Source organism: Labeo rohita, chromosome 11 (genome assembly GCF_022985175.1).
Source record: "Labeo rohita strain BAU-BD-2019 chromosome 11, IGBB_LRoh.1.0, whole genome shotgun sequence".
In the NCBI taxonomy this organism is placed as follows: Eukaryota; Metazoa; Chordata; class Actinopteri; order Cypriniformes; family Cyprinidae; genus Labeo; species Labeo rohita.
Window position 1 is genome coordinate 10685074 of NC_066879.1, and position 25885 is coordinate 10710958.

Below are 25885 nucleotides of genomic sequence, written 5' to 3' on the forward strand. Positions count from 1 at the left end.
TTTGAACTTCCAAAATGCAGTTTAAATGCAGCTTCAAACGATCCAAAATGCGGTTGTAAATGATCCTAGCCGAGAAAGAAGGGTCTTATCTAGCTAAACGATCAGTTATTTTCATTAAAAAAATACAATTTAAATATTGTTTAATCTCAAATGCTCTACAACTGCATTTGGGATCGTTTGAAGCCGCATTTAAACTACATTTTGGAAGTTTAAACTCAGGGCACCATAGAAGTCCACTATATGGAGAAAAATGCAGAAATGTTTTCATAAAACGTAAAGAAAACATAATTTCTTTACGACTGAAGAAAGTTGCCTATATTATAAGAGAGCCTAAAGTGCAATGTACTGAAATGTCTCATGTAATCACTCATTCAGTGTTTCAAACTGCAGAAAACGTGTAAGGCTTGTAAACAATGCCATGTAACAACACATTTACCTCAGAATAACCATTCAGTGTCTTTAAGCTCATCAGTCATCAGTCAGAAAAATAATTATAGAGAGAAGCATTTTGCTGTATTTATGCACTATTGCATATTCATATTTTTACTTAACCTGTTGTATAAGAACGAATGCAAGAAGATAAAGATAAACTTCAGCACCTATTGTATTTTACTAATGAAGAAAAAACGACTGGATATGTGAAAGACAGGTGACAACATTTATAGGATAAATAAAAAAACACATTTATTCTGTGGCACTTAAAAAATATATTTGGTGCCTAAGTTTGTTTTTTATAGGAGCCAATGGCTCCTTACTCAATTTTTTTTTGTCTGGAGCCCTGTTACTATGGAAATATGAAATCATTTATTTAATGAAATGATGCTCTAAATAATAATCTAAAACTGTCAGTAGGTGGTGGTAAATGTCTTAATGATTAAGTCATCGAGTCATTTATTCATTCAATTTGCTCAAATGGCCCATTGAATCATTAGGCTTGATCGACTTGAATCATGTAAAAGTGAGTTTTGCACCCGATGACCCTTTTAATAAGGATGTTCACACGAGAAGTTCTGAGATGATGTGGTGACTAGCTTGATATAAAAGGCTACAAATAACATATTTCAGAAACATTACATGGCCAAAACACACATTAGGCCGCAAAACCAAAACTCTCAATTTCAATATTTTGAACAATCTTGTTCTTTCTTTCTTTCTTTCTTTCTTTCTTTCTTTCTTTAAGAAATTTTTGCGTTTTAATTTTTCTAATAATCAATTGAAGGGATTAAACCCTTTTATTTTGGCAAACAAACAGAGGTTTACTGTTAAAATTAATACATGAAAGAAAATGTGTGAATATTCTGTTAAAAATGTTTTAATAATAATTTTAGATTTTTCTACAATTAAGTGATTAATCTGGTTATAATATTTATTTTTATCATTTAATTGTTTTATTTAAATTGGCCAGAAATAGAAATATATAAAGACATACATTATACAAAAGTAATATATTTCTGTTACACGTTAAACCAGACTTTCATTTTGACAGGATGCTGTGAAGTTTCTGTGTGTATACAGTGATATGATGGCAGTTTTCTCAAATGAAATGGTAAAATTCACAAGAAATTACTCTCACGGCAGCTCTGGAGATTAAGTTCATGGTTCATGTCGTCATATAATGAGACGCGAGGCCGAAAATCACTGCGAGCCTCACGTGTGCTTCAGTATTTGTGAAGTAAACAAAACTGTGTTTCCACCATTCGTACATACAGAGCTAAACGGAACATGCAGGATTCATATCTAAACCGTTTTTTTGCGTTTTAATATTCACAGACATTAGTCCAAATTGCGATTCAAATTAAGTGACAGACCCAATTTTGATTTATTCATCCAAAAATTGACGAATTAACAAGTAAATTTCGTTTTTATGAATGGACTCCGCGATCCCGTCCGCGTTTTCGTGGAGGAGAAAGTGTAGGTGCGCGTCAGAACAGAAATGACATGCTGTGTAAATAAGATACATAACGTAAGACCATTTAGTTTGTTTAATAAACAAACAAGGTATAGTTTTATAGGAACCTTAAATGTCTTTTGTTGTGATCTGGCGCTATATACAAAATAAAATTAACTTGACCTTCAAGGGGACAGGGGGTGCAGTTGGGGCATAATATAATGGTAGGGGAAAGACTGGTATGCATGAATGGTCACGTAACATGCGTTTTCGGTTGTGTAGTTTGGACGATCTTTTCTGAAACGCACTGTAAAACCAATATGGATGAGGATAGTTTTCATTTTAAAACGTTTTGAAACAAAAACGCACCAGTGTAAACATAGCCTTACATCTGTGCGGGTTGGAACGCTTTCACACTACAGCCTCGTGTGAGCCTCAACCGGTGTAAACTAGTAGGTGTGTTCGACCCTGACGTAGTACTGCGCAGACCAATCAGTGTAAGTACAGCAAGAACTATAGAGAGCAGACTGCTCCGTATGCTTTCAAATCGTCAAACACCGATCAATCTGCAAAAATCTCTCTCGAAAACATCTAGTGCTGCATGCTTATTCGCTCACTGACATTGATGAGATTTACCCCTTAGGTATCAAAGTTTGGTACCGAACGACAAGATGTTTTTTGATGCTCGACGGTATCGAGGCAATTCAGTCGGTGCCTAAAAAGTATCAAACTCGATACCCTGCCCTATTTGTTTTTGTACAATCTGTTCACGTTCCACTGTGGGTTAAGTTTAGGGCTGTACCTTCATGGTTACTTTTTCATGAATCACATTGTATAAATTCATACAAAATTGCTACTTCGTGAAAAATTACGTTTTTACGTAAACAGGGCAGTTCCACTCATTTCCAGGTTCTAATTTCAGGCCCTGGTCCATTGGAGTAGTTCATGTTGGTGGTGCTCCTGTTCTTATTTCACAAGCTTCACGTGACAGGAATTTGCGAGTAAAGAGTCAGAGTCCCTAATCCACACATAATCGCTGATATGCGATGGACAGACAGGACCAGATTTCAGAAAAAAACACTCAATGACAGTCAGACGCCCCCGTAAATCTTCTGGATTGTATTAGATTTATCAGATATAAAATGTTTGAGTGTCTGACAGACCGTTCAGTGATGTCTGGTTTGATGGTGCTGCTGCTCTGTGTGTGTGAGTGAGAGAAAGAGATTGTCTTGTAAAGACGGGGCAGAGGGGTTACAGGGACACTGCTGAAGCATGCTGGGATCACAGTGAGTGTGTAATCTCTTTGCTCCACATCTGTGCATCTCCCCCTCCACGCGCTCACGTGCCTAGACATACGACTGCAGCTCCACTGCACACGGCCCATGCTCATTCACACAAGAGCTCCAGTGCTCAGTCAGGCTTTTCTGACATACACTCTTTATTGTTATTTCAGTCTGCAAAATTGAAAGACAGCACCACATGTTTTGCAATGATGAAATTTACTGGGTTTTTTTTCCATTGCATAATATAATTATCCTGTAGATGGCTTTGTGTTTTTTCTCATTTCTTTCTTTACGTGAAATGTGCCTGATCATGTTGTTCTGTGAGATTCACTCTCAAATAGTTACAGTGTTGACTGTAACATACTCGCTCAAATACGCCCACAAAATGTGTGCTAAGCGCAGTTTTCACAGCACATTTGAGATGTTATGAGTTGTGTTGAGCACTGTATTGTGGAGGAAGCAGCAGACCATTGTTATCTGGCACAGCGTCACTTGGATAATATCTGAAACATGATAAAAGTCTGCATTACTGCACCACACATGAATTCACACCTGCAAGCTCATTGCCTGACACTGAAAAAGGCCATTCATGTGATTCATGCAAATCTGAAGAGTTTTTATTGTTGTGTACAGGTGCTACTATATACTAATGTATTGCCAGAGAATGAATCTGCACTTTTGTTTTTGTTCAGTCTAAATATGTATATATATATATATATATATATATATATATATATATATATATATATATATATATATATATATATATATATATAGCAGGTCATATGGTATTTTTTTGAAGTTTTCTAATATTGTGTTGGAGTCCCCTTACAACAAGGGATAGTTCACCCAAAAATTAAAATTTGCTCATTAATTACTCAACCTCCAGGTATCCTAGGTGTATATGATTTCCTTCTTTCAGACAAATGCAATTGAAGTTATATTAAAAATTATCCAGGCATTTCCAAGCTCTATCATGGCACATGGCTCAGTGCATTTTTGTAAGAAAAATATCCATATTTAAAATGTAAGAATCACTTTAATCTAGCTTGCACCAGCTGTTTGTACACGGAAGCAGCTCCAGGCAGAAGATGTAATATACTGCCGTTGCGCATTCGCTGCTCAAATGTGAGGAACGCAAACACGTCGTGGAGAAAGGTAAACAAAGCATGAAGGAGCATGAATTAGAAGTTTAAAATGAGGATTTGTTTAAAAAAAAAAAAAAAAAAAAGTTAGAGGATTGCGATTAAAAACCAAGAGGAGACTGTTTTTCCTTTGCTCCTGTAAACAAACATTGGTTTTCGCGAGACGCAGACGTCCTTTGTCATCCACCCGGAGCTGCTTCCATGTATGAGCAAAAAAGATGAATTTTGTTATTATTGCGTTTTAAATATGGATATTTTTCTTACAAATTACAAATACTTTTACAATTATGCACTTTATTGGACTTATTTTGTATTGATAACGAGAAACAACCACCCCTTTTCATGATAGAGCTTGGAAATGCCTGGATAATTTTTAATATAACTCCAACTGCATTCGTCTAAAAGAAGGAAGTCATATACACCTAGGATGCCTGGAGGGTAAGTAAATAAGGGGCTAATTTTCATTTTTGGGTGAACTAACCCTTTAAATGCATCTAAGGTCAGAAAACATTGTAATTTTCTCAGTATATACTTTTATACATAGTCATTTCTCAATGATTTCGAACGATTCGTTCAATCAGTTCAGAGCACAAGGTCTGTCATTTCAGCAACTAATGTTTACATATGTTAGCTAGCGTGCTAGCAACTTTCTGCACTCACCCGGTATGTTCAATACTGAGACGATTTCACCCCAAAGCTTCTCTTTTTCCTTACGGTTGTGGTACGTTTTTGACACATTATACAGACATTGTTACTACAAAACTCAAGAAGCAGTTTCCTCCATCGCCACTGTTCAGTGGACCCGTACAGCAGCTGTTTTGCGGTTGCACATTAGCTTTTGTTAAAGTACTGATGTAATCATATAGCCGTCTTCATCCCAATTTAAAATCCTAAATATCAGACATGTTTGATATTAATCAGGGTGGCCCTGATTTGTGTGCAAGGAGATCAGGAGGTGCAAGATTCGATCTGTGAATGCCTCACATTACCCAGATAATCTGTGCCGAACATCGGGACCGATCAGCAAGATTATTGCTTCGATTCTCGAAAAGTAAAGTAATTAGAATGACAGTCTACATTATTTGACACATTATTCGGAAATAGTGGATTCACAGCAAATTATCAGAACTATTTCTGTAAGACAGTAATATTGTGCTTTACCTGGAAACCTAAAGCTGCACTAGGTGTACATCACACATTAGCATAAACAAATTGCTATTTTGAGAACTCAGTTGAAAATGTATACATAATGTATCAGTTGTACTTACAGGTTGTGGTTCAGAGATGCTTGTTAGTCCAAATAATGAAGATTAGAAACCAATGAAGATAAAAGTACTACTACTAATTAGGGTTGCACAATTATGACAAAAATCATAATTGTCAATTATTTCCTTAGAATTGTAACTGCGATTATTAATTATGATTATCACAATTTACATTGAATAGTGTTTTGAATAGCTTTATACTATTGTTTGAAGCAACTGCATGCCACATTTTTATATATAGTTTCTTCTTAAAATAAAAAAATAAAAATAAAAATTTAAAAAATTATCCACAGAACGAAAGCAACAGTAACACATACTCCTCACCCCTCGTGTGATTATTTATTAGCTATTTTGGCTGATTTAATTTTGTTTTTCATTAATAAACGTGTTGTTTTACCTTGTTTTACCTTTATGCAGTTTTTGTCACAAAGTCTGTACAGCAAATGTAAAACTTTGTCCTTTTATTGAGCTCTCGTGATGTGATGTTTGCAGAGAAGGGAAATGCAGAGTTCAGCTCTGAGCAATCAATATTTGCCTCTGTCAGGTTACTGGGAAAAACTGAAATCCCATAATTCCTTGTAGCATTTGCTTGGCTGTACTTCACAGAATTGCCTTTGACAGGTTGGAAGCTTTTGTGTAAGGATGCTCTCTTTCTCGCCGGCTAATGGCTGATCTTTCAGCTTTCATGAAGAGCACTTCTGAGAAATAAAGGCAGAGTGATAAAGAGCAGCAGTGTGTAAGACCTGTGCTCCTCTCTCTCCCTCTCGCTGCTTTTGTCTTTTCTTTGTTTTCCTTTCTGTCTCTCTTCTCCCACCTCATATGAACCTGAGCTTGAAGCTCATCGTACATGATGATAAATGGAGATACTCTCAAAGGGAAAGAATCTTCAGCCATTTTTCCTTTATGAATTTACAAAGTTCTCTCTGGCTCAAATATCCTTGATTATGAGCAGCAGAAAGGGCTTGGAAATTAGACCATTTGCCAGTGTGAAATGCAAAGGAGCTGTTTACTTTTAGCACTCCACGAGGCACACATTAATCTCATTAAACCAGACTAATTTGCAAGATTCTGATGATACCACAGCTTGGCTTGAAAACCTAGATAGATCTTCTAGCACAGGATCCTAAATTAAGTGGAAATTCAATTCAATTCTTCAATTCAAATTTATTTGTATAGCGCTTTTCACGATACATATCGTTGCAAAGCAGCTTTATACCAAATTGACATTTTTACAATATATGTAGTAGTAGCTTGATGTACATATGGTAGAGATGTGTGGTAAAGATCAATTAATGACGTAATCAAACAGACAAAGAACACTATAAATTTGTAGCAGAATTTGGTAGTGCTGTATGTTTTCAGGGTTGGCATCAGGGTTGGCATCATCTGAAGTCCTCTGAAGGGTTGGCATCATCTTTTCTTAAGTGTTCTGGATCCACACTGGAGCTTGTGAATTCCTAGTTACCATGGGATGTCAATCCCATGGCAAAAACAGAGAACAAATAGGAACATAATTAGCGTAGCTGCTGTTCAAACTAAGAAAAGGAAGGTTTGTTAAACCAGAGCTAAAAGATTAAAATGAACATTTGATCAGATATAGCTGCAGAAAAAGTTTATGAGATGCATTATTTGAATGCTTGGCTAAAAAGATGTGTCTTTAATCTAGATTTAAATAGAGAGAGTGTGTCTGAACCCCGAACGTTATCAGGAAGGCTGTTCCAGAGTTTGGGTGCCAAATGTGAAAAAGCTCTACCTCCTTTAGTGGACTTTGCTATCCTAGGTACTACCAACAGTCCAGAGTTTTGTGACCTTAGGGAGCGTGATGGATTGTAGCGTGGTAGAAGACTAGTTAGGTACGCAGGAGCTAAACCGTTAAGTGCCTTATAGGTAAGAAGTGCTATTTTGTAGCTGATGCGGAACCTAATAGGCAGCCAGTGCAGAGACTTTAAAATTGGGGTAATATGATCATATTTTCTTGACCTGGTAAGGACTCTAGCAGCTGCATTTTGGACTATCTGTAGCTTGTTTATTGAAGATGCAGGACAACCACCTAATAGTGCATTACAATAGTCCAGTCTAGAGGTCATGAATGCGTGAACTAGCTTTTCTGCATCAGAAACAGGTAACATGTTTCGCAGCTTGGCAATGTTTCTAAGATGGAAGAATGCTGTTTTTGTAACATGAGAAATATGATTTTCAAAAGACAAGTTGCTGTCTAATATAACACCCAGGCTTTTGACTGTAGTGGAAGTAACAGTACATCCGTCTAGTTGTAAATTGTAAGTCAAAAGATTCTGTGTATTGTTTTTAGGTCCAATAAGTAATATCTCTGTCTTATCTGAATTTAATAGCAGAAAATTGTTGGTCATCCAATCTTTTACATTTTTAACGCACTCTGTTAACTTTGATAATTCAGAAGTTTCATCTGGTCTTGTTGAGATATATAGTTGAGTATCATCAGCATAACAATGGAAACTAATCCCGTGTTTTCTAATAATATTACCAAGGGGCAGCATGTATATTGAAAATAGTAGAGGACCTAGAACAGATCCTTGTGGCACTCCATACTTTACTGGTGATAACTGAGATGACTCCCCATTTAAATAAACAAAGTGGTAGCGATCAGACAGGTAGGATCTAAACCATTTTAAAGCCTGCCCTTGGATACCTGCATAATTTTGTAGTCGATCTATTAGTATGTCATGATCTATAGTGTCAAACGCAGCACTAAGATCAAGTAAAACTAGCAGTGAGATGCAGCCTTGGTCTGACGCAAGAAGCAAGTCATTAGTGATTTTAACAAGTGCAGTTTCTGTGCTGTGATGGGGCCTGAAGCCTGACTGAAATTCTTCATAGATATTATTTTTTTGCAAGAATGAGCACAGTTGAGCACATATAACTTTCTCTAAAATTTTAGACATAAATGGAAGATTAGAAATGGGTCTATAATTTGCCAGTTCACTAGGGTCTAGCTGTGGTTTCTTAATAAGAGGCTTAATAACCGCCAGCTTGAATGGTTTAGGGACGTGACCTAAAGATAACGATGAGTTGATAATATTGAGAAGCGGTTCTTCTGCCACAGGTAACAATTCTTTTAGTAATTTAGTGGGTACGGGATCTAATAGGCATGTTGTTGGTTTAGACACAGTGATGAGTTTATTTAACTCTTCCTGTCCTATAGCGGTAAAGTACTGCAGTTTTTCTTTGGGTGCGACGAAAGAAGTTGACATATTAGATGCAGTATAATCTACATTGGTTATTGTATTTCTGATGTTATCTATTTTATCAGTGAAGAAATTCATAAAGTCATTGCTATTAAACTGTAAAGGAATATTTAGCTCAGGTGGTGTCTGGTTATTTGTTAATCTAGCCACTGTGCTAAATAAAAACCTTGGATTGTTTTGGTTATTTTCTATGAGTTTGCGGAAATGCTCAGCCCTAGCAGCTTTTAAAGCCTGTCTGTATCTGGACATACAGTTTTTCCATGCAATTCTAAAAACTTCCAAGTTAGTTTTTCTCCATTTGCGCTCAAGATTGCGAGTTTCTTTTTTGAGGGATTGGGTATTACTATTGTACCATGGTGCAATACGTTTTTCTCTAACTTTTTTCAATTTGATGGGGGCAACAGCTTCTAACGTATCGGAGAAGATGGTGCCCATATTGCTAGTCATTTTGTCTAGATCCTGTGTATTAAGGGGTACACAGAGCAGTTGAGATAAATCAGGCAGGTTATTTGTGAATCTATCTTTGGTGGCTGGAACAATAGTTCTGCCAAGACGATAACGCGGAGCCCTACAGTTAATATCAGTGATACGCAGCATGCACGATACAAGGAAATGGTCAGAAACATCATCACTTTGAGGTACGATATCTATATCAGTAAGATCAATTCCATGCGATATAATTAAATCTAGCGTATGATTAAAACGATGAGTGGGCCCAGTGACATTTTGCTTAACTCCAAAAGAGTTTATTAGGTCAGTAAACGCAAGTCCTAACGCATCATTTGTATTATCAACGTGAATGTTAAAATCTCCGACAATTAGCACTTTATCAAAATTAACCAATAGTTCCGAAAGGAATTCTGCAAATTCTTTTAGGAAATCTGTATATGGCCCTGGCGGTCTATACACAGTAGCTAAAACAAGAGATAGGAGAGATTTCTTTTGCATATCTGGCAGAGTAACATTAAGCAAAAGTATTTCAAATGAATTAAACCTGTATCCTGTTTTCTGAGTAACATTGAAAATATCACTATATATTGTTGCAACACCACCACCACGACCACTCTGACGGGGCTCATGCTTATAGTAGTAGTTTAGTGGAGTAGACTCATTTAGACTAATATAATCATTAGGTTTTAGCCAGGTTTCAGTTAAGCAGAGTACATCAAAACTATTATCTGTGATCATTTCATTCACAATAACTGCTTTGGGTGCAAGTGATCTAATGTTTAGGAGCCCAAGCTTTAAAAATGGTTTCTGTTCGTGTATTTTGCTTTTTTCTGGTTTAATTACGATCAGATTTTTCTAGATCCTACATTAAATTTACGTTTTGACCTCACTATTCGAGGAACAGACACAGTCTTTATAGATTGGACAGTGCAACTACTATCATTTAAGCGTTCAGAACAAAAGCCATCGTAGCAATCATATAAGAATGTACTCACTAGTCAAATGGAGCGTAGCGTCCTGGAGATGTTGTCCGACAGCAGCTCCGCTCCGACTCTGCTGGGGTGCAGGCCATCAGCACGGAAAAGCCTAGGACGCTCCCAGAAAAGATTCCAATTATTAACAAAGAGCAGTTTCTGTTCTTTACACCATGTCAATAACCATTCATTTAGAGCAAGAAGTCTACTGAACCTTTCGTGCCCACGTCGATACGTGGGAAGGGGTCCTGACACGATGATCCTCGTCGTGGGCGACGTGCTGCGAACCGTCTCGATCAGGCTGCTGAAGTCCCTCTTCAGAACCTCCGTCTGCCGCAGCCTGGTGTCGTTCACCCCGCGTGCAGGACGATCGCGCCGACGCTCTCGCCGTCCTTCAGGATCGCGGGTATCTGCGCAGAAACATCGAGAACGCGAGCACCAGGAAAACAGTGGGTGTGGACTTTACCTTTAGCTAAAGTAGCACGTACGTACCGGACAATGGAGTCTCCGACGATCACAGCGTCGCGTTCCGTCTCGCGGAGGGGAGCGAAGCGGTTCCGGGTGGAGATCTCGAAGACCGGAGGCGGCGGAGGGGGCGAGGTCCTCGGCCGGGGCCTGGCTCGCGTCTTCCGCTGCTGCTGCACCCAGGGTCCGTGGTGTCCCGGCGCCGGAGTGAAGGACATCTGGGAAGATCGCGTCCAGGGTGCACGGGAGCTGTGCAGAGAAGCACACGGAGTAGAGGTGGTCAGAGTGTTAGTATCACGCTGTATACTCACCCGGGAGGACTCCAGAGCGGCCCTCCGGTCTCTCAGCTCCGTCTGCCGCACCAACAGCTCCTGGATCTGCTTCTCCACGGCCTCCAGCTCGAGCTGCAACGAGTGCAGCTCGAACGTGTCCTCACCTGCACTCAAAGGTGGACACAAATTCGCCATTAAAGCAAGTAACAGTGAGTAAACAATGGAAATGTGTGTAAGCAGTGTGTAAACAATGCAAGCAGGATTAGCGGCAACCACGCTGGTGCTGCTAACGGGCTATAAGCTAGCGACTCCGGAAATCAAAACAAAACTAGTGATAACAAAGCAATCCGGATGTTTTAGTTGTAGAATACAATAGGGGGTATATTCACACGTTATAAGAAACAAGAATGATTGTGTATAAAATTGATTTTGAATTGAAAAACAGACAATAAGAAATTAACTCAACGGAGCTCAAACTCTAAGCGTGCAACCGCAACAAACGGAGCCTAATAAGTGATGCTTTACATGAACAGCAACCTCCCCTGGACTCACAGCTGATTTCATTACTCAAGAGGTACAACACAAAATTAACAGACAATAGAAACATAATATACAGAGTTTTAGGTAAAGCAAGCAAATCTTAATGTAGTTAATTTGCTGCTGGAGTGGCTGTTGATGTTCACTCAATTGTAGAAAAACTCAAAACTATTCATCTTAATTATCTTTATATTCTTAATCATTTCCTGTAGGATGCCCAAAGTAGGAATACATTATATTAGAAAGAAAAAAAAACAAAAACAAAAAAAAAACAATGCATATACTAATATACAAGCAAAATAAACGGCTAAATTATTCATTAATAATTTTTCATAATAACATTTGCTACTGTTCGAAAGTTTGAGGCCAGTAATTTTTTTTTTTAAGAGAATACTTTTATTCATCAGGGATGTGTTAAGTTAATCAAAAGTGACAGTGAAGACATTTATGTCTTTGTAAATGGAAAATATTTCTATATCAAATAATTTCTGTTCTTTTGAACTTTCTATTCATATGTGATATCTGAAAAATAAAATGTATCACGGTTTCCACAAAAATACTCAACAGCACAACTGTTTTCAACATAGATAATAATCAGAAATGTTTCTTGAGCAGCAAATCAGATGATTTCTGAAGGATCATTTTAAAGACTGGAGTAATGATGCTGAAGATTCAGCTTTGATCATAGGAATATATTACCTTTTTTATATATATATATTTGCATAGACAAATAGCAATTTTACATTATAATAATATTTCACAATATTACTGTTTTTTTTTTTTTTTTTTTTGCATTTTTAATCAAAAACTGCAGCCTTGATGAGCAGAAGAAAATTATTAAAAATAAAATAGAATAAGATAAAATCTTGCCATCCCCAAAGTTTGACAGGAGTATATATTTATAATAACATAATAATAATAATAATAATAATAATAATAATAATAATAATAATAATAATAATAATAGTAGTAATAGGTGCTATGAAATATTTGAGTAGTTTTACTATTTACTATTAATAAAATGGCCAATAATTCATTTTGGGTCCTGAACAAAAAATAACTTTACTGAAATTATAACTGACATTAATATTAAGTATTCCTTTATTTTAAAAGCCTAATAGATGAACCATATAAGGTTGTCCAAATTAATAAATGAATTGTGTTAAGCGGCATTTATTATTTAAAAACACCAAAACACTTATTAAAAACACATTATCGCTGTCACATTTGTGACCCTGGACCACAAACCAGTCATAAGGGTCAGTTTTTTGAAAATACATAACCTGAAAGTCGAATAAATAAGCTTTCCAGTGATGTATGGTTTGTTAGGATACAACAATATTTGGCCAAGATACAACTATTTGAAAATCTGGAGAAATACAGTAGTCAACATTTGAAGTGGTTCAAAAAAGTTGTCTTAAGACAAGAACGTGTATTGTTTTAGTTTTAGGACAACTTTGATGAAAGGTTTTGATCCACTTTAAATGTTGACTACTATATATATGGGTCAATATCACCATAGAGTGCCTTTCAACCCTTACAATACTCAAAAATACTCAATACTCAAAAATTTTGGTCTTAATTTAGAATTCACTTTTTGTCATGTCCTAAATAGTAAACACTAGACAAGTACTACAGAAACATATTAGCTGAGCTCCCACACATTTTTTTAGATAATTATGGGCCATTATTTTAAGCATAAACCGTAAGATATGTCCAGCACATGACGGGGTGGACACATAAAGCAGAACACACAAAGCAGGACAAAATATGACAATATTCAACTTCGAAAAAAGAATATAATAATAATAATAATAATAAATAAGATCATTTAATTCTCAGTCACATCGAAATAGCCCCCCCTCCCCCATTTTGGAACAACGACAGGGTGGACATTTTGAGCTTCAATTAGCATATTAGCTTACAACAAACTGTGAATAACTAAATAGTTAGTCTGGTTGTTGAAGAGAATTTGGTAAATTTAAATGTACATATTTTGAAAATACTGTATTCTAATCACTTCCGCATATTTTATGCCGACAGGGAGGAAAAGCAAGTAAGCAAACTCATACAAAGAAAATTTGTCAGTTTAAAAGTCACCAACTTACTCACCTCAGCTGTTGAAAATGCTGTAAATATAAACACTTAGCCTAATAAAACACACTCTTTCATAGTCATAGTTTTATGTTACATTATCATGGCAAATGAGTTATGTAAGTTGTTTGTTATTTATGTATGTTTATTTAAGACACCAAAAGGTACCCTACAGTGATATTGGCCCATATATAAAAATATTGAGAAAATTGCTTTAAAAGTTGTCCAGATGAAGTTCTTAGCAGTGCATATTATTAATCAAAAATGAAGTCTTGATATACTTCCGGTAGGAAATTTAGAAAATATCTTCATGGAACGTGATTGTTACTTAATATCCTAATAATTTTTGGCATAAAATTGTTGGCTATTGCTACAAATATGCATGTGCTACTTATAACTGGTTTTGTGGTCCAGGGTCACATACAGTGGGTACGGAAAGTATTCAGACCCCCTTCAATTTTTCACTCTTTGTTATATTGCAGCCATTTGCTAAAATCAATTAAGTTCATTGTTTTTCCTCATTAATGTACACACAGCACCCCATATTGACAGAAAAACACAGAATTGTTGACATTTTTGCAGATTTATTAAAAAAGAAAAACTGAAATATCACATGGTCCTAAGTATTCAGACCCTTTGCTCAGTATTTAGTAGAAGCACCCTTTTGATCTAATACAGCCATGAGTCTTTTTGGGAAAGATGCAACAAGTTTTTCACACCTAGATTTGGGGATCCTCTGCCATTCCTCCTTGCAGATCCTCTCCAGTTCTGTCAGGTTGGATGGTAAACGTTGGTGGACAGCCATTTTTAGGTCTCTCCAGAGATGCTCAATTGGGTTTAAGTCAGGGCTCTGGCTGGGCCATTCAAGAACAGTCACGGAGTTGTTGTAAAGCCACTCCTTCGTTATTTTAGCTGTGTGCTTAGGGTCATTGTCTTGTTGGAAGGTAAACCTTTGGCCCAGTCTGAGGTCCTGAGCAGTCTGGAGAAGGTTTTCGTCCAGGATATCCCTGTACTTGGCCGCGTTCATCTTTCCCTCGATTGCAACCAGTCTCCTGTCCCTGCAGCTGAAAAACACCCCCACAGCATGATGCTGCCACCACCATGCTTCACTGTTGGGACTGTATTGGACAGGTGATGAGCAGTGCCTGGTTTTCTCCACACATACCGCTTAGAATTAAGGCCAAAAAGTTCTATCTTGGTCTCATCAGACCAGAGAATCTTATTTCTCACTATCTTGGAGTCCTTCAGGTGTTTTTTAGCAAACTCCATGCGGGCTTTCATGTGTCTTGCACTGAGGAGAGGCTTCCGTCGGGCCACTCTGCCATAAAGCCCCGACTGGTGGAGGGCTGCAGTGATGGTTGACTTTCTACAACTTTCTCCCATCTCCCGACTGCATCTCTGGAGCTCAGCCACAGTGATCTTTGGGTTCTTCTTTACCTCTCTCACCAAGGCTCTTCTCCCCCGATAGCTCTAGGAAGGGTTCTGGTCGTCCCAAACATCTTCCATTTAAGGATTATGGAGGCCACTGTGCTCTTAGGAACCTTAAGTGCAGCAGAAATGTTTTTGTAACCTTGGCCAGATCTGTGCCTTGTCACAATTCTGTCTCTGAGCTCTTCAGGCAGTTCCTTTGACCTCATGATTCTCATTTGCTCTGACATGCACTGTGAGCTGTAAGGTCGTATATAGACAGGTGTGTGGCTTTCCTAATCAAGTCCAGTCAGTATAATCAAACACAGCTGGACTCAAATGAAGGTGTAGAACCATCTCAAGGATGATCAGAAGAAATGGACAGCATCTGAGTTCAATATATGAGTGTCACAGCAAAGGGTCTGAATACTTAGGACCATGTGATATTTCAGTTTTTCTTTTTTAATAAATCTACAAAAATGTCAACAATTCTGTGTTTTTCTGTCAATATGGGGTGCTGTGTGTACAGTAATGAGGAAAAAAAATGAACTTAAATGATTTTAGCAAATGGCTGCAATATAACAAAGAGTGAAAAATTTAAGGGGGTCTGAATACTTTCCGTACCCACTGTATATTTAATTCATTCTTTTGTGTGTGTGTAAATGAATCTCTAGTGGAGCCTGTGTTCTTCAGAAAATGATGGAAATAATTCTTTTAACAGGTGATTAATTCACAGATCAAACTCAGATTTAACAAATTTCTTCCTTTTAAGCCGGGCATTGATAAGATTCTGCCAGATACAAAAAAGTCAATAATTATTTTGACATTATGGTTGCTAACCAATAATTGGCAGAGATTAAAATTGTATGCTATTTTTTTCAAAGAATAAACACTCTAAAAACTAAAATCAGCCGTTTTAAAGGCTACAAGTGAATTTATGCATCATAACATCATAACTGATTGTATACAAGACAGGTCTGCTTCATTTTAAATTTCATTTTTAAGATCTTCTAAATATGGCATTGAACAGTTACATTAAATTATTAGCATTTTTTAAAGACACCATATGCATAAATTACCCAACATAATACTTACACAAAGGCCTGTTATTTAGTTGTCTTTAAAAAGATACTGAATGTGTGAAATGCAAATAAGGCGCTTTACCAGACTGAGCGCTCTTTCACATCCAGCACCAGACATGATGATCATTACACGCTTTATATTAGGCCTTTGGCACCTTTTAATTATATGTGCATTCCCTCTTTTACAGCAGCATGATGAAGCGTGTGTGTGTGTGTGTGCTGCTGTGTGGGGTGGCTCCTGATGAATGACTGTGTTTGGAGGAAGCGGCTATTGATGGATCCGTCAGACCAGTGCAGTTCAGAGTTTCACTGGGGCCTCAGGAAATTTTCCACTGTTGGTTTTTCCAGTCCAGGTGATTCATGGTGAGGGTGTTAAAGGGTGCGTGAGTGTGTCTCACTGTATGTGTATGTGTGTGTTTGAGCAGCTGTTTTACTGCTGAGCTGTGAATAAGTCCACCTCTCAACAAGAGTTAATCCTGCTTTTTGGAAGCCTGTTGGCTCAGCATAAGCTCTCTTCAGCTTTCATGTTTTTTGTGTTGTTTCGTCAGGCTCTTCCTTAACATTCAGCTCCAGCTCCACCAGCTGAGATCTGGCTCTCAAGCGTTTAGAGATAATATAGTTCAAATTAAAACTTAAATTCATATGTTTAATACACTTAATTATTTAAAAAAAAAAAATAATTAATTATTCATGGCCTCGAGATACAATCTGTAATCAAGAGTTTTCATGCCATCAGAGCAAGTACCAACTAAATGCAAACAGTGCTCTTTAAATTCAGTATTCATTTATATGAAATCTGTTCTTTTTGTCTGTTTCACTGCTGCAGTAATGTTGACTAATCAGCATTCATGTAATTAATTCAATTGTAATCCTTTGAAAGTTGTACGCTCTCGCCGTAGATACACTATTATGAATGAACTGTTGTACACGTAATTTATTTGATGTATAATTTTGAATTTTGCATGTCACAAACAGCCACCTGATTTCAGGATGGATAATTCAAGCTCCTGCTGCTTGACCAAACGTTTTCCATTGTTCCAGTAATGAGGATCTAGTATTTGAACTGTTTTTTTTTTTTCTAATCCAGACCAGCCCAGCCTGATTAAATATAGAGCTGCAGTGTGCCGGAGCAGCCGCACATGGTTTATATAAGGCTATACTTCACTGCAAGTAAATATTTGAATTGGCCAGGCAGTGCCACTTACCCGGCACTGCAGAAATGCACCTTGTGGCGTCCTCATGTCACACCATCACTGGAGTAGAAAGAAAAAAAAGTTTATTCAGAGCTAATGCATGACTAAATGGACCTTTTTCCGTTCCATGTGAGCGAATCAAGAGGGAAGATTAAGACAATCCCACACTTGCCTTAGTAATAAATATCCTTCAGAAGCAGCAGGGCTGAGTCACTGGAGACAAGCTGGCACTGATTAAAGAGTTCCCTCTCACTGCAGCACTGAGATGAGCCGGTCTCCACGTCCAGCGTTGTCCATCCAACAGGTGGAGGGAATGTAACAGCATCAGCATGAAGGAATCAAACTCCAGCTGTCATTCATACTCCACCTCATACTTACACTGAATTACAACGCCCTTGTAGTTTATTTATGTCTGGACATATCTGATGATTCTCCACTAATCTGGAAAAATCATAAGCACACATATTTTTTGTTTAGAAGACTGATTGGATATATAGTGAAGATAATGTGAGCCTTGTGAGCCTTCTGGGTGCTTTATAAATGCTTGTTTGCATGTTGCTAGGTGGTTTTTAGGGTGTGCTGGGTGGTTGCTCTGTGGTTGGTTTTCTAAATGTTTTTTTAGCACATTGTTAAGTGCAGTGGTGGACAGTAATGAAGCAGTTTTATGTTGTTACTGTATTTCAGTACATTTTTCAAGTATCTGTATTTTTATTTTGAGAAAGTTATGCTGCATTACATTCCAAAACATAATATTGTACTTTTTACCTCACTAAATTTTGTAAAAACAAGTCGTTCCTTGTTATTTTGAACTGAAGAAATTGTAGTTTTGGCCTCAGATGTCACGCCCATGGAACATTGGCTAAACTACTGATGCATAAGGAACACTTAGCTGGAAACACTTCAGGAGTTTTGAAGTCGTCATCGGATTGGTTAGATTATACAGGATTTCCCGGAGACGTGTATGTTGCGTTCTTTAATGTTCCACCTGGGAACAAAAATGCCATGATGGCGCCAAACCCCCTCACGAAAGAAAAAAGTCATCCTGTTTACAACTGTGACAACGAGCACTTATCAGAATCAACTAAATGCTGGATTTTCAAAAATATGTAAAAAAAAGTAAAGTTTGCGGCACAGAATCTTTAAAATATGAGTCTGTTATTGTGGCGACATTTTTCTACGCCCCCATACATGACGCGGCACAAAACGAAGTGTGATTGGTTGCTGTACCTGTCAGTCATATGACCTCTTGGGCAGGCCTTGGCCATTCAAAGCGGCCAAAGTTCCCAAACCTTCTGCTGTCAGTTTGAAGGTCTGGCTACGTAAGACTAGAGAAATTGTAATTTTTATGTTTGGTTGGCTGCATTTTAGTTTAATTAATGGCTGAAATGTCAAGTTAGCAACATTTCAAATTTAACAAATTTGTGTGTGTGTGTGAGGCACCTGCGCGATCAGTTACATTTAATAAAGTAAAGGTATAACAAATAAAATGCATTAAGAGTGTCACAAAAACAAAAGTGTTGCAGTTTTTTTTTCTTTTGTTAATCTGTTAATTATTTAAGAGAAATATATTTTGTGTAGGCTGGCCCTATTTATTTTATTTATTTTATTCCTTTTATAATTTCTGTTTTCCTCTGCTCACCGATGTGCAGCAGGTGGGTGATGCGACGATGTGTGAATCCTCATGGTCTGTTGTTTATGCTGCTATTTGCTCATATAAACACCCTAAAAGAAAGACATCCACATTCATAAATTCCAAGTTTTGCGTAGAAATGACCGTACGCCCAATTTACATAAATGAGGCCCATTTGGTGTAAATATCTTATTCCAGACTTTCGTTTTCCAGAGAATCATTCTGCACTGGTTTGGTTCCTAGTAGGTAAAAAACCTAGAATTCGCAAAAGTAGGTTTTAAAAAAATCTAAAATAGCCAAAAATTTTGCCAGGATTTAAGAATATATATAAATATTCCCATGATGTAAGACACCTTAAGAGAGTATAATAGAGATATAAGAGAGTCTGCGATGAGCACTTTAGGAGTTATGAGTGATTTCCTACTTTTAATCACTGTATCAGGCTGATCGGGGCGAGCATTGGTGATGTAGATTGGGTGAATACTACCATCCCTCAAAGTTTTATGTCTCTAAGCCTTACAGTTTGGTCTGCCAGATCACTTTTAGGTGAATGGTGATCTTTAAAAATCTTAACAAATACAGTGAGGTTTTAGCACAACACGATTGAACCCCAGTGTTCAACCCCATTTTTTCCTTACACATTTTGAATTGCACTTTTTGAAGAAATCTGTTTTTTTTTTTTTTTTTTTTTTTTTTTTTAGTATTTTGAGTATATTGTTTGTAAATGTATTGTATATTGCATGCTATATATATTTTTTCACTCGTTTGCATGAAGTGTCAGTGACCTAAATTGCTATTTTAATATATTTAATGTTTAACAGTTTATGACAGTGCCCTCCACCCCCATACTTTATACAAAATGATTAAATATTACAGCATAGAAGTTACCTGTAAAATATCTGTATTTTTAAGTACTGAATTTGTGTACTTTGTCCACCACTGGTTAGGTGGTTGTTAGGGTCTTCTGGCTGGTCGCCAGGGCATTGCCATGCAGTTGTTACAGCTATTTTGGGTGGTCTCACTGCAGTTTCTTGTTCGGGGTGGTTGATGAGGTGCATCTGCTAGCATTGCTAGATTAACATTCCTGTCTACTAACATTCCCAGGATTTAAGAGCTTCTTGTGCATCTGATCACTTAAAGGAGTGAAGTGGCAACACATCCAATGTTTCCCACAGGATTTTGTAAGACTATGGTGGTGAATCTTGGTCCAAAAATGTTGTACATTTTAAAGTTAGATGTACCAATCTGGTGCACTTTGACAGCAAAATTAAGAGATCCAACCACTTTTCAGTGACCAAAGTAGAATCAAATTTTTGCGTTGATTTGTAGCTGAACTTTAAACTTAGGGCCCTATGAAACGCGGACGGAATCGCAGAATCCAGTCATAAAAACAGAATTTACTGAATAATGCGGAAATGTCACGGAATTTGTCAAAGTTTGAATGACTTAATCAAAAGTAGGTCATTACACTTAAATCAAACCGCAATATGGACTAGTATCTGTAAATATTACGCCGCAAAAATACCATTTAAATGTGAATCCTGCATGTTCTGCGTGTCTCTGTTTTAATGCATGGAGCAGACGAGCGGTTTTGGTTACTACACACACTGAAGCGCGCATGGCGCTTACGCTGATTTCAGCATTTGACCATTCCATTTTAGGAAAACTATCCTCCTATCATATACACACAGATATGTAAAGGTAGACACGCCAACCCGTCAAAATAAAAACAAACAATATTTTTGGGGGTATATTCACACAACATTTCTTCCATGTTTTAATTTTAATAGTACACTCCCCTTTGTTTGTGGAAGTTTAATTTTTTAATTTTCAATAATTAAAAGATATATGAAATTAATGTTTTGTGCCTTCATTTGATAACCAGAACATTTTAAATACACAACACAGAATTTCTGAGGGTAAAAAAAAAACTTTCATAAGGCTATTTTAATAAATTTGAATAAATTAAGTATGCATTCAAATAATTAGACATGCTAAAACACAGAATTTAATAACAATAAAAATAAAACATTTCATAAGGCCCTAAACATGTAACTTTTATTAAACCTTTTTAAAATTGATGTGAAATTGTATAAGTTTCATGATTTTAATTAATTAGACATGCTCTTTTATTAATAACATTTTAATTTACCATTAAAAAGGAGCTGAGAAAAATTAAAATGGAAAAAACGGAATCCAGAAAAATTTAAATGGAAAAAAACGGAATTTGGAAAAAAAATTAAACGGAATTTGGGAAAAATAAAACGGATTTCATAGGGCCCTACTTTAAAGTGGACTCAGACCTCTTATCAGTTGTGACACTCTTATACCAAACAATTTTAATAATAATAATAATAATACTTTTTTTCTTGGAGAAAACTGCAGTTGAAATGAAAACAGTGAAAACGGGTTTAAAAACGCAGCATCTGATTACAAATCTAGTGAAATACTATAATCATCTGTCCACAGAAATGTTAGAAATTATACAAATGTGAAGATACCCTGGTGCTAAACTCACAGCACATGTAGATATTGAGTTTGTTGTATTCACTGTGAACTGAGCCACTAAAAATGTAAAACACTCATGAGCACAATCTCTGTTTTGATATGAACAGTTGATTTGAACAGTCTGTAGTCACAATCATCGTAGCATCTGTGATGAGTAGTTTCTCTGTGACTGCAGAAAGTGTACTGTGCGGCACTTTATATTTACCATACTGACCTGCTGGTGTTCATCAGGCGCCTTTGTTCGACCATCCCATCAGCGTGTGTTCAACAGACACCCCTGTTTGCCTTAAAATCACCAGGGTCACACAGGCAAATATTTACCTAGCTTGGACCAGGAAGAGGCACTCATATGGCACCTGTTTGCCAGATGTGTTCAGGAGGCGTTTTATGGCGACAGCCTGTTTATTTTTCCCTATTGCCTCTCTCAGTTAAAGAACTTAGACATGATGCCGTACCCTCTGAACACATGAGACTGCATGGACACCATGTCTGGTGACAGCCCAGTTCGGATGATGAATTTGAGATGCTTTAAATTGAAAATATGCAAACCGTTTAAGTTATCGAAGCAACATACAAGAACAGTTTCCATAGCCGTTGATTATAATGGCAATGATCTAGTTCTGTCTGAGGGTGTGAGGCTTTACCATACTGCATCCTGTAGTACAGTACAGCATGATATTATAGTAAGTTTTATTTATCAGACACTTTTATCCAGAGTGACTCACAGCACACTTACACAGCTTCAGCTGGAGCATCCTCAGCTTCAATAACACTTATATAATGTTACTTATAATTGGTAAAGAATTTTTTTTTCAAATAAATACTGTTCTTTTGAAGTTTCTATTCATCGAAGGAAAAATAAAATGTACCATGGTTTCCACAAAATGAAGCAGCACAGCTGTTTTCAACATTGATAATAATCTGAAATGTTTCTTGAGCAGCAAATCAGCATATTAGAATGATTTCTGAAGGATCATGTAACAGACTAAAGTAATGATGCTGAAAATTCAGCTTTGAATAAATTACATTTTACAATATATTCACATAGAAAAGTTTCAGTTTATAATATCGCAATTTTTTACATTATTTTTAAACGCAAGACGCAGTGTTCAGGAATGGTTTTGTGCTCAGAATCTTACCAGTTTGTTCGAATAGTGCAAACTGCAGTTAGCCGAATGAGCCTGTATTATTTGTTTTTACTAGTTGTTATTGGGGAACAACATACCTCGGAATGTGGTGACTGACCAATCAGAATTGAGTATTCCACAGTGCCATGTAATAAAATGTAAATATTTCTCGCCAGGCTTTTTTTTAGAAAACAAGTTTGAGTAATCCCTTGAAGAATATAGTATATAATTCAGGGTTATTGGACACAGCCACTATGAGTGCTTGCATGCCAGCAGCCATAGCAGTTGCCATGCCAATTTGCTACTGTAAACGAAAGCTCATAATGTTTGCCTCACCTCCGGGGTCTTCTGATTGGTTCACTGTTTTGGAACTGACATTGATGAGCAGTGCTGCGTGTAAAAATTGAAATTCTTTTAACTTCGCAAGGCATCTTAAAAACACGCAGCTTGTGTGCGAGAGACGTGAGACGCGAGTGCAGTCAACAGTCTTAAAGGAGTAGTTCACTTCCAAAATAAAAATTTACAGATAATGTACTCACCCTCTTGTCATCCATGTTCACGTCTTTCTTTCTTCAGTCGTAAAGAATTTTTTTCTTTCGTAAAGAGGATTTCTCTTCATATAATGGATATCTGTGGGGCCCCCGAGTTTGAACTTCAAAAATGCAGTTTAAATTCCGCTTGAAAAGACTCTAAACGATCCCAGCAGAGGAAGAAGGGTCTTTTCTACACTCAAAAAAATAATTTATTGAATGAACTCAATTTAATTAAGGGCAGGATTCCCATCCAATAAATATGTGTAACCCCAACTCATAAAAATTAAATTCATGCAATGAAATGTAATTGAGTTCGGCCAACTCAATTTGATCAAATATAGTTTAAATGAAATTGATACATTTATAAAGTGATTATTTTATGCTCAAAATAAAACATTTAACTGAAAAACAAATAACTAGGCAGAAATCCTTCTACACTCAAAAAATTATACATTTGATGTACTTAACTTCAGGCATTAACCAACTTGTTAGGCATTAGCCATAAGATGGCTTTCCATGGCATGCCCAAAATAGTTGATTATTTTATTATTAAAACAACTTTAACTCACGTCAGCAGGTCCTCAACCCAAGCTCATGCTCTACACTTCACCACAATGGTAACCCCCAAAAACATTAACTCTCCAGAAACTGTTTTAAATACAAGCATTAAAGAACATTAAACATTAACAAGTCTCCCAATTGTATCATCTTAATTAAAAAATGCATAAAATAACATTTTATTTCAACATTTATTCTCTTTGTACAAAGCATGATGGGAAGGGGAAATTCACTTCCTAGTTACACAAGTAAAATAATTTATGTACTCTCAACTCAAATTAATTAAGTAAAGTGGTTGAAAAAATTGTGTTGGATTAACTTAATTTACTTAAGTAAATTGAACAAGCACCAAATGGTATTTTTGGCCTATTTAATTGACACACGTTCTTTCAAAATGAAAATACTGAGTTGTACCAAAATGCAACTGTTTCAAATCAGTTTAACACAATGCAATTGTATAAATGGAAAACCTAACACAATGGTATTAAATGAAAAGGATTTTTTAAAATAATCTGAACAGTGTTGAAGAATCATTTTTAGTGAAACAGGTTATTTTCTAAAAGAAACAAAAAAATAAATAAAATAAAAATTACAATTTATGTACTTTTTAACCGCAAACGCTAGTCTTGGTCTAGCTCTGCGTAAACTGTGTGTATTCCTGTTTATGACAGTTAGGGTATGTCGAAAAACTCCCATCTCATTTTCTCCTCCAACTTCAAAATCATCCTACATTCCTGCAGAAGTACCAGAGATCAAACACCCTTTACAAAAAAAAGGTAAAATAGCGATGTATGACGATTTAGAAGTTGGAGGAGAAAGTCATAATATCTGTCAGATAAGACCCTTGTTCATCGGCTGGGATCGTTTAGAACCCTTTAAAACTGCATTTTTGCATTTTGGAAGTTCAAACTTGGGGCCACCATAGATATCCATTATATGGAGAGAAATCCTGAAATGTTTTCTTCGAAAAAACATAATTTCTTTACAACTGAAAAAATAAAGACATGAACATCTTGGATGACAAGGGGGTGAGTACAACATGCAAATGTTTGTTCTGGAAGTAAACAGCTACTTTAAAACAGGATGTGGATGGTTGAAAAAAAACTACAGTTGAAGCCTATCAACATGGATAAGTTAAGTGTCTCCCAGGAAAACAATGCACAAAAAGCAGTTTTTGTAGTGTTCCTTATTTCTGTTAAAGGGGTCATCGATTGCAAAGTTCACTTTTACATGTAGTTTGAACATTAATGTGTGTTGGCAGTGTATGTACAAATCTACCCTATAGTGATAAAAATCCATGCAGTGGTTTTTAATTAATCTGTAAAAATAATATCACCTTTTTCAAATCGAGCCATTTTCAGATGCCTGTCGGTGTGGCGTCACACCGACAGAGGCCGCTCCCATGATAGTTGATTGACATGAGCGTCAATAGCTGTAACAGTCCGACCTCCATTGTTTCAATGCTGGAGCAGGGATGTAAGTTAGACAAGAATATATCCCATCGAGCTATTGAGGTCTTGTGTTGCTAGATGTAATAGTGAACATAGTGATCATCATTTACTCCCGACATCTGAGCAGCTGAAAATGCACTGGATTACATTTGTTTGTGAAGGGAATGCGCCTCCCAATCTATATAAATGCGTCTATGTTCATGCAAATCATTCGTGATCCAGCTTCACCTACAGCAGAAGTGAGTATAAGGTTTTTTTTTTATGAATTTCTGCAATCACCTTTCCTAATAACGTGCTGGTTAGCAAGCTTCGTGGCTAAAACACGCTAAATGTGGCTAAAGTAAACAGGCTCGTCACTCCACAGAGAGAAGAGAGGGGCGGGGCGAGCAGAGCTCATTTGCATTTAAAGGAACAATCACTTCAGAATGGGTTGATTTTTGCAGAGCTTATTTTGACACGGTAAAAAGGGTGTTGTTTTACACTACCATTGAAAATTTTTAACCAAAGTATGTTATAGACCTTTCATTAAGACTCATCAATCATATTAACTTTTGGAAAATGGGCATCCGATGACCCCTTTAAGTGATTTCCGAATAATGCGGTTTCCCTGGGAGATCCTGTCCAATCTTAAAATATGAGCCAGACTACATAAGAGGTCCACTTGCAGCAAGGACATACTCTGAGTTTTTGCAGTGAGTTATTGGCTGCTTAAAGTTTAAAACCACTAAAATCAAAATTTCATATGCTGAGGTTGTGGAGCCCAACACACACATCTCTAAACAGATGAGTCTCCCTGAAG

The 25885-nt window shown here is 36.8% G+C and overlaps 1 protein-coding gene across 1 annotated transcript in view; it reads left to right on the top strand.

Annotated features, from left to right (window-relative positions):
- Positions 1 to 25885, top strand: part of poc1a (POC1 centriolar protein A) — an 82834-nt gene that overhangs the window by 37226 nt on the left and 19723 nt on the right. The gene's annotated exons all lie outside the window — the stretch shown is intronic.